The 14,086-nt window shown below is 41.7% G+C and overlaps 1 protein-coding gene across 4 annotated transcripts in view; it reads left to right on the plus strand.

Annotated features, from left to right (window-relative positions):
- BACH2 (BTB domain and CNC homolog 2) overlaps positions 1 to 14,086 on the plus strand; it is a 338,018-nt gene that overhangs the window by 246,241 nt on the left and 77,691 nt on the right. The gene's annotated exons all lie outside the window — the stretch shown is intronic.

Here is a 14,086-nt window from a genome sequence, read left to right on the forward strand (position 1 = left end):
AGCTCAATTATACTCTGCAAGGACCCACACTATACAGAACCAATGGATAAAGAATATGTCTCACTATTTGTGAATAGTCGAGCCCAGAAAGCTTTGGAAATACAGCACACTTAAGACCCTTGCACTGAGAAACTCTATAAATGTTCGCTTTTCTTTCATTGTGTCAGTCTAAGCTTTTCCTATGGCTTTTGTACCGTCCCATTATCTTGGTTGCGTATCTTGGAGGTCATATCATTAGTTTTCTCTAACATTTGTGTTGCTCACAATAGACTTAAGTTTTCTGTGGATAAATGGATAGGCAAGGTGACCTGAGTGGCCCAGAAAAGACACAAAGAAAGATGTGCGAAGCAGAGGTTTGAAGGAGACATCAGCAGAAACAAAAGTAACATAAAGCCGGGAAGGAGGATTGAGCCAGCAGGAGGCTGGGGTGGGGTTTAATAGGGTAGCCCAGGAGGCTTTCCAGAGAAGCTGACTTGTGAGCAAAGACCTGAAGGAGGTCAGGGCTCGAGCCATCACCTGTCAGTCTCCAAGCAACCGCTTAGGAGGCAGGCTTTCTCTTCCTTTCACCCACAGGAGACAGAGAACGGAAGTAGCTGGTCATGTCATTGAGAAGTGGCAGGGTGACATTCCCGGTTTGTAGGGCTGCCTTGAATCAGTTGCCATGCAGGTCAAAATGCAGATTTCCAGCCCAGCTCCTGTTGCCCTAAATCCATGCGATTTGAGAAGGATTGTAATTCCAAGAGGCAGGGAGGTGGCTGGGGGAGTGTGAGCTGGGCAGGCAGGGATAAAGCAGGAGATGCCCGTGTGAAAAAAAGGACGAGTCATCGGCAATCTGGAAATAAAAAGTGAATGGGAAAAGTTGGTGTGGTTGAGGGGAAAAAAGCTAATTTTATTGAACACTGTATGTTGAATGAGTGAATGAATGAACTAATGAATAAACACATAGGTGTCGTGTTTTAATCCTCACAACCCTACCAGATAGGTGCTCTTTATCATACTGTGTTTGTACAAGTTGGGAAACTGAGGCACAAAAATGTTGGGAGTCTTGCCAGAGATTTTGAAGCTAGTGAGTGGCACAGTGAGGATTCAGAGCCAGGTCAGGTCAATCCTGATTCTCAGTCCTCACACTACACTGTCTCTGTTAACCATAACGTACACAGTATTTAGTGGAGTGCTTTCTACACTCAGAGGGATTGTTCTTAAACACTTGGCATTTCTGTGCTTTAAATTGCTGGCTCCTCCTAGCAATTGGATTACCTTGCTGAGAGAGCAGGCAGTTTGTCTGAGAGGGCATAACGTAAGTATTCAGATGCCTGCAGGCTGGCTCCAGAGCATGGCTCATCACCACTGCACCTCACTGCCTCTCACCATGAAGAAGGATACTGATTTGTATGAAACAAATGCTAAGGTAGCAGAGAGAGTGCACAGGGAAAGCCTGTAACAAGAAGGTAGAATATTCAGAGCACACACACTTAGCAAACAGGAGGGGCTAGAATCATTTAGGGAATGTTATTCGATAGGAAGCAATACGAGTTTCCCATCTGTCAGATGACTTCTCTTGGCATGGAAGAGAAGTATATCAGGGTTAAGTGCCCATAAGAGCAGACGTTCTTGGTATAAGCATGTGTAGAATTAGGCAAATGGTAGTGAGGATAATCCCTGATGCAAGCAGATCCACTGCCTTATTTGACCTTCACGGTCAGTGTGGGATATTATGGAGGGAAGGCTGCCATGGTGTTGTTGCCAAAGTTGCCAGAAAGTGCCAGATCCCACATATTGTCCCATCATTTTCTCATAGGCCACGGACGGAAATCAAGCGAATTGGTCTTTCCCAGGGTGTTTAAGCAGGAGGATCTGGCAAAGATATACATTCTTCATGCAGCCCAGGTTTCCTCACTATAAGAAACGCTCAGTCTGTGCAGAACTACCGTTAATATACTATGCAAAGGGATTAGTTTTCTTTGCCTAACAATAGCTTTTATTTTTGGAATGTCAACTGTAAAACAAAGACCATCCCAAACGCTTACTGCTTATCTCGTTTCATTTTCATGTAGCCATTTTGCAGATGGAAAGACCAAGGATTACAGAGTCTGACTGATAGACCCAATGTCCTACAGCTAGGAAGTGGGAGAACCGGGACTCCAATGGAGGCCCCTGTCTTGGGATCTAAGAAGCGGGAAGCAGGTGCATTGCAGAGTGAGGAGCCGCTGAGATGAGTCTTCCTGATTGGGTGCCTCTCTGTGCTTGTCCGGCACCACATGGCCATAGGCCTGGCCCTTGTCACACCCTTTCCTGACCATTTGGAAAGAGAGCGTTTTCTCCCTCTGGCAGTGCAATTTTGACTTTTTATGAGTGAGTTAGAAAAGAATTCTTTCTTTAACATACTTTGTGTGATCCAAAGCATATCCTGTAGGGCGAGGATGGTGTAGGTGAGTGGTGGTGTAATATAGGCATATAATAGGATTTATATTTTTAATAGCATACTCAGTGTCGGGAAGCATTTGTGTCCCTGCCTTGTGGTAACCATCGTCATTACTCTGAGAAGCTGCAAGGGACAGGACAGGGACTTCGGAGGCTCCGAGCACATCCTCCCCCACCCCCACCATCCCTCTTCCCTGACCTGCCTGTTCCCATACTCCCAGGAGGCCATTTCACACGTGTGTTAATATTCCAATCCCATTTGATCTCCTGGATGGTGACAGATGGTCCAAGTGCTTTTATTTCCTGATGTGGGATTTAACAAACTGCCGACCAATGGGCTGTCCTCCTGGTTTTAATCATTCTTAAATGGAAAAACAGGAGTGAGGGTACTCAGACTTCAGTGGAAATTCACAACCTTTCCCAGAGCATTTCCCAAAAGGACCCTCAGGCTGATGACTTCTCTGCCCCGATTAGATGCTGCCTGCCTGGGTGTAGAGTTTTGATTGTTCTAGTTACCCGGTGAACCATCTTGTGATCTAAACTTCGCCCATCCCAGCTTGCACCCCTGCAGAGACGATATTTCAGAACAGAACCGCGTGGTCCAAAAGATCCTGATGCGTGAAAGAAGCAAGTTTCCTTCCAGTAAGAACCTTTTCTGTGAAAGCTGTATTTTTGCCAAACCTCAGCGGCTCACTTCTGTTTTCTTTCCTACCTGTAAGCAGCATGCCCTCTCAGGAAGCCGAAGAGGCGTTGGTAGAGATCACAAGGATGAACAGCCACAGAACCATAGATATCCTTACGTACTGGCTGACCTTTCTGTCTCAAGTGCACCTGAAGGTCATCCCTCTGAGAAAGAGTCAGGTTTGCTAATCCAGTCTTTATCATCATAATTCCTGGTCGGATGAGTCCCATAGCAAGTCAGCACCTATAAGCAATAACTAGCCCAGGAAGCATGCTGGGAACTATGGCATTGCTAACATTGTTTGTTGACTTTACATGGACACCCAACATTGTCAGGAAGAAATTGCACAGTAAAATCTTCTGAAGCTAATTTAAGGAGCCAGAGTTTTTAAGTATAACACTTAGATGTTCTCTTCTTACCTCTCTCCTTCCTTTCTTCTTCCTTCTCTCCCTACCCCCTCTTTTTCTCCCCAATCAGATGCGAAGTCCACTAATGTCCGAGTTCAGTTTTTACAGTCTCAGGTTGGACAGTAACGCTAAAGATGTAATTAGACTTGTGTCTCCCCTTTTTTTCTGCATTTGACTATCTGTTGTCTTTTCTTAGTTTTTGATTCTCTGTTGTGAGTTTTGACTTGGTTCTTTTCTAACACAGAATAATTTCTGTCAGGTTCTGGGAACTCCCCTCCCACCCAAGGGAGAAGTTTTGGGAAGATGCGCGCCTTGTGTTGAACTGTGCACTCGGTACAAGTCTGCAGCGCCTTCTATTAAAATGTAAAATGATCCGTTGAGTCATCCTCCCTCTGGTTTGACTCAGATGCTTTATGGTGCACTTTGCATGTCATTTCTCTGTAATGATTTCCCCATGGAGAAGGGTGTCTGATAGAATCCAGGCAGACTGAAGATTGCTCTGAGTCAAATGGATCTTTTATTCTTTTAGTATTAACCCTTATCTCTCAGTTTCCCGTCCTTGCATTTTCCCTGAAGGAGCCTTAATGAAGTAAATAGGTTCCACCACCCTCATTTAGCCTCCTAATCACTGTTCATAATTTCTTCTCACATTAGCAGCATGAAGCTCTAGGGTAATAGTTCTTTGTCTGGAGGGGAGGAAGGGGACACTGGGAAAAATATTTCACACAGATGCCCTGATAAAGAAAAATGTAGAAAAGGAATGACTTTTCTCTGTCCTCTAACTCCTAATAGGCAAGAGGCAAATGCTAATAGGAAGCAGAGATTGATGTATGAGAAGTGAATATAAATGGAGGACGCAGATACAAAGAAGTGGCACCAGAGACAAACTGGGAATGACAAATTAGAAAGGAAAACTTGCCAGGAAGAGAAAAGGACCTACTCGGCAAAATAAGTGAGGGCTTTGACTGCACTCTTAGCTGGGGGCTTACTACCGCAGAACCAAAGGCAAGCATCAAAATATAGACAAGAGCACATTGTCTTGTGGGGAGGTGATCACAAGCTACACATACAAATCTGCCAATCCCTAATCCCAGGCTTCCTCCCTGCCCACCCTCCTCTCTTGGCCACGCCCACACACCCCACCATCACCCAACCTCCATTAAAAATAATCAAGTATCTTAGGTGACCATTTGACCCACTGATTTCAGAGCATGTATGTCATGGTTTCATCTAGAGATGACAGTGCATGCCCTGTGTTGTTATTGTGCCCAAGCCACAGCCTTCCTCTGACCCCCAAACAGTGTGTCTCCCCTAACTTCCCTGAGTGGAGACTTGGACAGAGGAGAGGATGGACACCCGTGTCCATAGCCATGTATCTAATACAGCCTGTGAGGACCTACGCTGCCCACCAGAGCACTTTTGGGGCGGGGCAGTGGGGAGAACAAAGTGCTGAACCATCTCTCAGTGCTTACGGCGTTCTGCTCCACGAATATGAGAAAATTGGTCCTTGGTTCGAGTTGACTCCGTTTATAAGGAGGAAAATGTCAAACTGTCAAACTCCCTTTCTTCTTCGTCTCTTCCAAAAGCTATGGGATAGCATTTTTTCCTTCCAGCCAGCTATATTATTTTGGGCATTTCTAACTTTCTTAAAAAAAAACAAAAAAAAAACTGTAGTTAGAGAAGCTCATGTTTCAAGTTTTTCCTAAATTTCTGTACTTTCACAGAACCGTGGAACTAGAAACGCCTTGTCGGGTCACCGGGTGCATTTCCTCATTTTATAGCTAAGGAAGTGAAAGTGCATTGAAGTGATTTGGTTTTCATGAGAACGAAGATGAAACGAGGGATCTCAGAAAAGACTTTCTGGGCTCAGATTTCTCACCACCTCCCAAAGGGCTTTGTCCCGAATTCTGCCCACTTTTACAGTTTCTGATTTAAAATACACAACTTGGAATCAGGCCGATTGGATTACCCTTAAGGACCCTTCTGACCTTAAATTATAGACTACGTTGTGGGTGTGCGTTTTCATTTAAAAACCCAATTCCACCCTCCATAATTAAGTCATAGAACCTAAGGCAGATTACTTGAGTTGTTTACCCTTTCCTACAATTTTTAGTTGGGGTAGCTGGATATTTTTAATTATAAAATACTAGTAGAATATACATATTGAAAGTACATAAGGCAAATATATAACTTAACACAAAGTGAACACACATCTACCTATTACTGATGTCAGTAATAGGACCTATGACAGCACCCCAAAATCCCCTAGTGCCACTTTCCTGTGACAGCTCTCTCCCCATTAAAGGAACCTCTGAGGTTTTCCTTTATAGTTTTATCACCTATGTATATATCCCTAGATATTTAAGTTATAGTTTATTTTGAAACTTCTTAAAAATCAAATTCAATTGTATGTTATTATTTTGTGTCCTGCTCCTCTGGATCAGTATTCAGCAGTATTCAACTCTAGGTTTGTGAGACCCATGCATGTTGTTGCATGTGGCTCACATTTGCTTTGTATTCTTATATTCTTGCACTGAGGTCTATTATGAACAGCTGCAGTGCATCCAGTCATTCTGCTGCTGACAGACACTATGTTGTTTCCATTTGGGAGCTATGCTGAGCAGTGCTACTCTGAACGCCCTTATAGAGTTCCTGTTGCAGCCATGCAGGAGTATGTCCTGTGTGTAACCTAGGAGTGGAATTACTGGGTCATAATCTGTGCACTTCTTCAACTTAACTAGATGCCAAACTGTTTTCCAAAGAGGTGGAACCATCAGTGTATGAGAGTCCTGTTGCTTTACATCACATGTGTCAAACACAAGGCCCGTGGGCCAAATCCGTCCCGCCAGGCCTTGCAATGTGGCCCGCACCGCGCTGTCATCACTGCACTCCGCTGCGTTTCCATCACAATGACAGTTTATGACTGTTCAGTAAACCATTCGGCCCGCGATTTAGGCTGGATTTTAGATTTTGGCCCCTTCTCTGATTGAGTTCGACACCCCTACTTTACATCGTCACAAATACTTGATACTGTCAAATGCTCTTTAGTTTGGTTTGTGTGCAATATATCTTTAATTCTTTATTTCCTTTAGATTATTATATATAGCCTGCTACCAACAGTCTAATATTTCTTCTAGCTCAGCCTCTGTATCTCGTCACGACTCTTCATACAATTTACACTTACATATATATGAGGCTGCTCTGGAGCAGAGCAAAGGTAGGAAGGTGCCAGCCAGGGGAAGGAAGGCCCATTCTTGCACTGATCTTCATGCATTGGGCCTCTAGTGTGTACACACACACACACACACACACACACACACACACACACGTAGTTGTCACTTTTATTATGGGATATTTTGAAAGTGTGGATTATTTTTTATTTTAATCTGTTTAAAAAATAAGTGAAACAATGTCAACAACAAAAATTACCAAAAAACTGGAGTTTATTGTGGTTGTCCCTAATTTTTTAAATATTTTCCACTGTGCAATAAAAACATTATCGCCAACTATGTCAGTAAATTGAACTTCCTCCTAAAAGTTCAAGGAGAATGGAAGTTTATATTGAAGCACAAGAATCATTCCGAGCTATTAAGGATCTGACGATACAATTGCAAGTGCTTCCTCCTAACAACAGCCTTAAATTTCAGTTCCCTTGGCACTAACTAGTGCACACGCAGATGGAGTGTTTGAGTAAATAAAGAACATGGAACATTTTAGCTGCTCCGTGTCAGGCTCTTACTTTAGCTATCCAAAGCATTAGAGACATTAAGTGACAGACACTGCACTTTTCCATTAGAAAATACTGGAATTGGATTGCTTTCTACTCTAAGTAAGAAGTTGAAGCCTTGCTGCAGTTGAAAGGTGTTTCCAATCCAAAAGTAATAACGTAGTAATTTTAATGGCACTGTGCACTCTAAAGTTTCTGTAGACTCGACAACTTTCTTGTATAAAAACTAACCCTTCCCATTTCATAGTAAATGACTTTTTTAAAAGGCTTGCTTGATAAGGGCAGAATTTACTGAGCAATTACTAAAAAATTTAGTGCTTGATTCACAGAAGTATTTATTTAATGCACTGTTTCTAGAGGAAGTGTGGTTGGAATTTCAAGTGAAATGGTTTATAATTTGGTCTTTTTCATTACCTGCAAGGCATAGTCATTTCTTTTCATCTGAAACATTCTAGACATGACAAGTTGTCTAAAAAACTTAACTTTCTACTCTTTTGTGAATTACAGCTTTTCAGAGTTCCCATTGTAGATTTTTTTTTTTTCTTGTTTTGGTTCTTTGACTTACTCTTTTACCTTCAGAATGGTTAGATACTTAATTTCTGAATAGGATCCAATAATGAATGAAGAGTGAATGAATGCATTAACAAGTAGTTTGCCTTCATTAATATTAGATCTCTTTCTGATGAGAGTTGTGGTCTGTGTAGCTTTTTGAGGGGATGAACACACTATGATAAAATAACAGTAACTTACTTTTACTGCTGAACCATGTGATAAGATGATTTGGTACATGTATATGTACATGTGCAGCTGGGTTTTTTGGCCTACAAAAAGAAGAATGGGATCCAGCCAAGACCCAAAATCAGAACCTTTGGAAGGCTTCCTTACAATCTGATTTCAGTTAATGTCTACACACTTTAACACATTGTCTAATGCTTAGCCTGAAGACTGGCTGTCAGACTCGTACATACTATTTTGGGCTCTGTTACTCACTGCCGAGTATCTCATTCTTATAGCCCATGAATTCTGCTGAAGATTTCAGGATTTGCTGCATTAGAGATAAAATATTGTTTAATTAATATTAGTAAGGCAAGTGCAAAAGGAAAACGGAATGAAACCTAATGCAGTGATAGGGGAAACAGATTTCAGGTTGGCATGAGTCGGTGAAAAACAGGCAAATTGGAGGAATTCCTAGAAGAGCACCCATGATAATCAGGGGATGGGGCGGTCTGAATGATTTCTAGAAGAGGAAGAAACAGTATGTCCCATTATGCTTGAAAAGGAGCCAACAGGGAGGGAAGTGATGAGATCCAGTAGGAACATAAAGGCAAAGAGGAATAGAGTGGTGCTGGCATGGCATAAGGAAAGATTTTCCAGGAATAATGTCATAAAAGCAAGAATATCATCAGTCAGGTTCAAGTCTAACAGCAGCTTCCTGGAAATGATAGATACTAAATTATACCATTTGATGAACCATTATGATATGTTTTCAATGTCTTCTAAAACTCTCTAGAAGGTTTAGCCCAACAAGCAGATGCTCATGGGGCTCTCATAATCTACTTTATCAACTCAGGGGCACATAGTGCCACATCTTCATTTTCCCAAGCCGGCCCTCTGACAGGATATGGAGTCTTTTCTTGAGGCTCCTGCCCCAGCTTCCTTAGTGCCAGAAAGAGACGATCTTGCCTGTGAGCTGGAATCTGAGGCACTGTGGATGGCTGCTCCTACCTGGTAGGCAGGCCCATGCCCAGTGCTACAGGACAGTCCTCCTTGGATCTCAGTGGAACTCCACTCTGGGTTATACAAGGGTGACATACTCTTTTAGTGTTTATTCCCTTAGTCAACATAGTTCCCAGAACAAACCTCTGGGCTAAGATAACCAGTACTAGAGGAGCTAATTGCATCCTCAGGGTTATCAAACTCTGTCTCAACAGATCAGCCCAATTTGGCATCTTATGGGAGCCAGGGACTCAGGTCCTAGTTCCTTTTCTCCCAGAAGTCTTTGGTTTCTTCCTATATATTGTTCACTCCATTCTCTGCACCCAGCTCTGCGATATCCACAATGAAAGAGGCTCCATAGTTGGCCTCTATAAAGTTACAGAAAGCTAACTTGTCTCAACTAAAATGACAGTATCTCACTCTAATGATCAGTTAGGTATTTCTTTTATAGATTCTTAGACTCATAGAATTGTAGATTGGTATGAAATTTGCTGGTCTTCTAGTCAAGACTTTTTATTTTACAAACATGGAAGCAGACCCAGAGAAAAGTGAGTCATGAGAATCCACAGAGTGCCAGAGCTGGGTTCAAAGCCCTGCACCCCTGTCCACTCCTCGTTCCATGGCACCTCACTTTCATTTCTCTTTTGATTTTATTTAATTTCTTGTTTCACTGAAAAACTTACAGCTTTGTGTCTGTTATAATAAGCTTCCCTCTTTTTGGTATAGGTGCATTAATAAATGAATTTAGAGAAATTAGATGTCTCATAAATCTCCTGCTTCTTATGAATTATGCACACCATTTATATCCTTGAACATTAATTGTTCCACCTAGTTGTTTTTGGGTTTTTTTAAAATATATTTTATTTTATTTTTTTTACAGAGAGGAAGAGAGAGGAATAGAGAGTCAGAATATCGATGAGAGAGAATCATCGATTAGCTGCCTCCTGCACACCCCACACTGGGGATGTACCTGCAACCAAGGTACATGCCCTTGACCAGAATCAAACCCGGAACCTTTTAGTTCACAGGCCGACGCTCTATCCACTGAGCCAAACTGGTTTCGGCCCATCTAGTTTTGAGTGCTGCCTGATAACAAAATGTTAGGAAATGGAGTCTGACAATGTGTAAAAAGGCACATATATTATGATCAAGTGGAGGTTATCCTAGAAATGCAAGATTGGTTTAACATTAAAAAGTAAATCAATGTTATTTTCCTTATTATACACATTTTAAAAAAAATAAAATCTAATTATCTCTATAGATGCAGAAAAAAAGTTTGTCAGAATCCAGCATCCATTCCTGATTTTTTACATAAAAAAAACTCCCAGCAAATTAGAATAGAAGGAAATTTTCTCAACTCGGAAGGGACATCTATGAAATACTTAAAGCTACCATCATAAATAACAATGAAAGATGGAGTATATTTCCCGACATCAGGAACAAGGCAAGGATATTTGCTCTTACCATTTACAGTTTACACTGTATTAGAGGTACAGTGCAGTACCAGTACATCTAGCCAATGCAGTATGGCAAGAAAATGCCTTGAAATCATCCAGTTTGGAAAGGAAATAAAATGTCTTCGTTTACAGACAACATAATCTACATAGAACATCCATGTGATCTACCAGCACAAAAGGTTATGAAAACTAATAAGCACCAGCCAATATTGCTCAGTGATTTAGCACTGACCTATGAACCAGGAGGTTATGATTTGATTCCCGTTCAGGGTTGTGGCTTCAAGCCCCAGTGCGGAATTTGCAGGAGACACCCAGTCAATGTCTGTCTGTCTGTCTGTCTCTCTCTCTCTCTCTCTCTCCAACACTCTCTAAAAATCAATAAAAAGTATTTTTCTTTATAGTTAGACTTACACATACCAAATGATTTTCCATTCTACCCCTAGGTATTATATTTACACAAGAGGAATGAAAGGATATGGTCATATAAAGACTTATACACTAATCTATAGCAGCTTTATCTGTAATAGCCAAAAACTGGGAGCACCCAAATATCCACCTTTAAGTAGATAAATGGATAAAAAATTGTGCTATGTCCATACAATAGAACACTTTTCGTCAATAAAGGAACACACAGTTGGAGCACACAACATGGATGAATCACAAAATATCTATGCATCATAAAATAATCCAGAATTAAAAGGATATAGTCTGTATGATTCCATTTATATAAAATATAGAAAATGACAACTAATATATAGTGTCTGAGCAGACCTATGGTTTCAGAGAGATGCAAGGAGGGACTATTAAGGATATAAAGAGATTGTTGTTGATGAAGGATGTGTTCATTGTCTTGACTACCAAAATACATTAAACTGCACACTATACATTCACACCTCCCTCACAGTTGTCCTAAAAACAAAAAAAACAAAAAAAAACAAAACAGTCTTTCTCTCTAACTCTTTGAAGTTGTATGTTGAATGTTAACTTTACTGAAGTTGTATGCTTTTCTTTTATAAGATTGATTTGCCTATGCTTTTTGTTTGATTGTATGTTTTTGTTAGCTGGGTTCTAGTCACCCTATTGGTGGTTATTAATATCGCAAACACATTTCTATTCAGTGCCTTATGTGTTGTACCTGGTTGTGTTGTATTTTTTGCCTTTAAATCAAAGCAGGAGAGAGAGAACTACACAACCAGACATCCTAGATCATGGGGAGACCAAAAAACAGCCCGCATATGAAAGAAAAGCAGGCTTCACCAGAAAAGGAAGTAAACGATATAGAGGCAAGCAACCTACCAGAGCAAGAACTCAGAGTAATGATCTTAAGATGGCTAAAAAGAATGGAAGACAAATTTGACAATATGAGTAAGACCCAAGAGGAAATGAAAAAAAACCCAAGAGGAAATGAAGATGATTCAAGATGAAATGAAAAATGACATCGCTACTATGAAGAACTCAATAGAAAGCATCAAGAGCAGACTAGAAGAAGCAGAGGATCGCATCAGTGAGCTAGAAGACAAGATGGAAAAAAATACCCAGTTAGAGCAGCTTCTAGAAAAAAAATTAAAAAGCAGGAGGAGAGCCTACGGGAGCTTTGGGACAATGCAAAACAAAACAATATTCGAATAATAGGGGTTCCGGAAGGAAAGAAAACCGAGGTAGATATGGAAAACGTATTTCAAGAAATAATGACAGAAAATTTTCCTGAGATAGAGAAGAAAAAACCCACACAAATCCAAGATGCTCGCAGAGTCCCATGCAAAATGGATCCCAGTAGACCGACGCCAAGACATATTATACTTAAATTGGCAAACACCAATGACAAAGTTAGAATCTTAAAAGCAGCCAGAGAGAGACAGAAAGTTACATATAAAGGAACCCCCATCAGACTAACAACTGATTTCTCAACAGAAACTTATCAGGCCAGAAGGGAATGGGATGAAATATACAAAGTCATGCAAAGAAAGGGTCTGAATCCAAGAATACTGTACCCAGCAAGACTATCAATCAAAATTGAAGGGGAAAACTACACACTATAAATATACGCAGTTTATTATATACTTGAGGCCCAGTGCACAAAATTCATGCATGGGGTGGGGGTCCCCTCAGCCCAGCCTGGACCCTCTCCAATCTGGGACCCTCAGGGGATATCTGACTGCCAGTTTTGGCCTGATTCCAGGGATCGGGTTGAAACTGGCAATTGGACATCCCTCTCACAATCCCGGACTGTTGGCTCCTAACTGTTCACCTGCCTGCCTGCCTGATTGCCCCTAAGTGCCCCCCTGTCAGCCTGATCACCCTTAATCACCTCTGCCTGCCAGCCTGGTCACCCCCAATTGCCCCCCTCTGTGAACCTTGTCTCCCCTAACTGCCACCCCTGCCGGCCTGATCACCCCTTAGTGCCTCCCCTGCCAACCTGGTCACCCCCAAATGCCCCTTCCCCCATTGGTATGGTCATCCCCAACTGCCCGCACCCCCCCCCTTGTCCTGGTCACCCCTCATTGCCCCCTTCTGCTGGTTTGGTCATCCCTAACTTCTCCTCCCCCGATGGCCTGGTCACCCCTTATTGCTGCCCCCACCAACCTGGCTGCCCCTCCCTGCCCTCCCTGCTGGCCTGGTTGCTCCTAACTGCTCCCCCTGCCAGGCTAGTTGCTCCTAACTGCCCCCCTCCACTGGTCTAGTCACCCCCAACTTCACCCCCTGCCAGCCTGGTTGCCCCTCACTGCCCCTCTTGCTGGCCTGGTCACCCCTCACTGCCACCCCTGCTGGCCTGGTCAACCCTTAGTGATCCCTGTGCCAGCCTTGTCACTCCACACAGCCTGCTGGCTAGTTGTTTGGTCATTCTCGCTATCACCCCTGCTGGCTTTGTTGGCCCACTCAGCCTGCTGTTCGGTTGTTACTGTGAGGGCATCGTGACCAATTTGCATATTACCTTTTTATTAGTATAGATTAGAGCTGTTAAAAAAGTAAATAAGCATAAAGTCACAAAGAAAATAAGACTCGTTGGAATTCATACTAGTAGGAAACATTACTAAAAAACTACATTATGTAAATTACTTACAGATACTATTATTTTAAATATGTCAGTGGACACTTTCTAAAGCAAAGAATCTTTTTTTTTTTTTTGTAAAAGTGATCTTCACTGTTGAATACATCTTTGTTATAACTCCTATTGTGATATGTTGTGTGTCCTTAAAGAAGATGTACATCAAATCCGCGGATAATGACAGGTCCATTCCACTTCTTTTCAAGAGCTTTTCATGAGCAACAATGGCATTATGTTGATTGTACTTTGTCTTAAGGTAGCCAAGGGCAATTGCAATAGCTGGCTACATCTACTCTTTAGTACACAGACCTTTTAGATCCCTTGTTAAATTGTGTATTGTGATTAAACATTTGGTATCTTAACCAAATTTCAACTTAGCAACTTACATGTATTTAAATCAAGAGACCATTACAAATACTTCAAAAAGTGATTCATTTCCTCTTAACACAAAGCTCAAATGAAAACTTGAATTGGGACTGTGTATACATGAAAGTTTCTTTTCAGTCAGCCAAAAATAAAAAAACTACCAAGTTTTAAAGCATGTATGTATTTTAAATGCTTTGCGTGTTCCGTTAAAGATCTGGCTTCAGTTCCACGGGGTAAAAGGACGCAGTAAAATGAAAACAGTAA

Source organism: Pipistrellus kuhlii, unplaced genomic scaffold (assembly GCF_014108245.1).
Source record: "Pipistrellus kuhlii isolate mPipKuh1 unplaced genomic scaffold, mPipKuh1.p scaffold_m20_p_5, whole genome shotgun sequence".
Taxonomy (NCBI): domain Eukaryota; kingdom Metazoa; phylum Chordata; class Mammalia; order Chiroptera; family Vespertilionidae; genus Pipistrellus; species Pipistrellus kuhlii.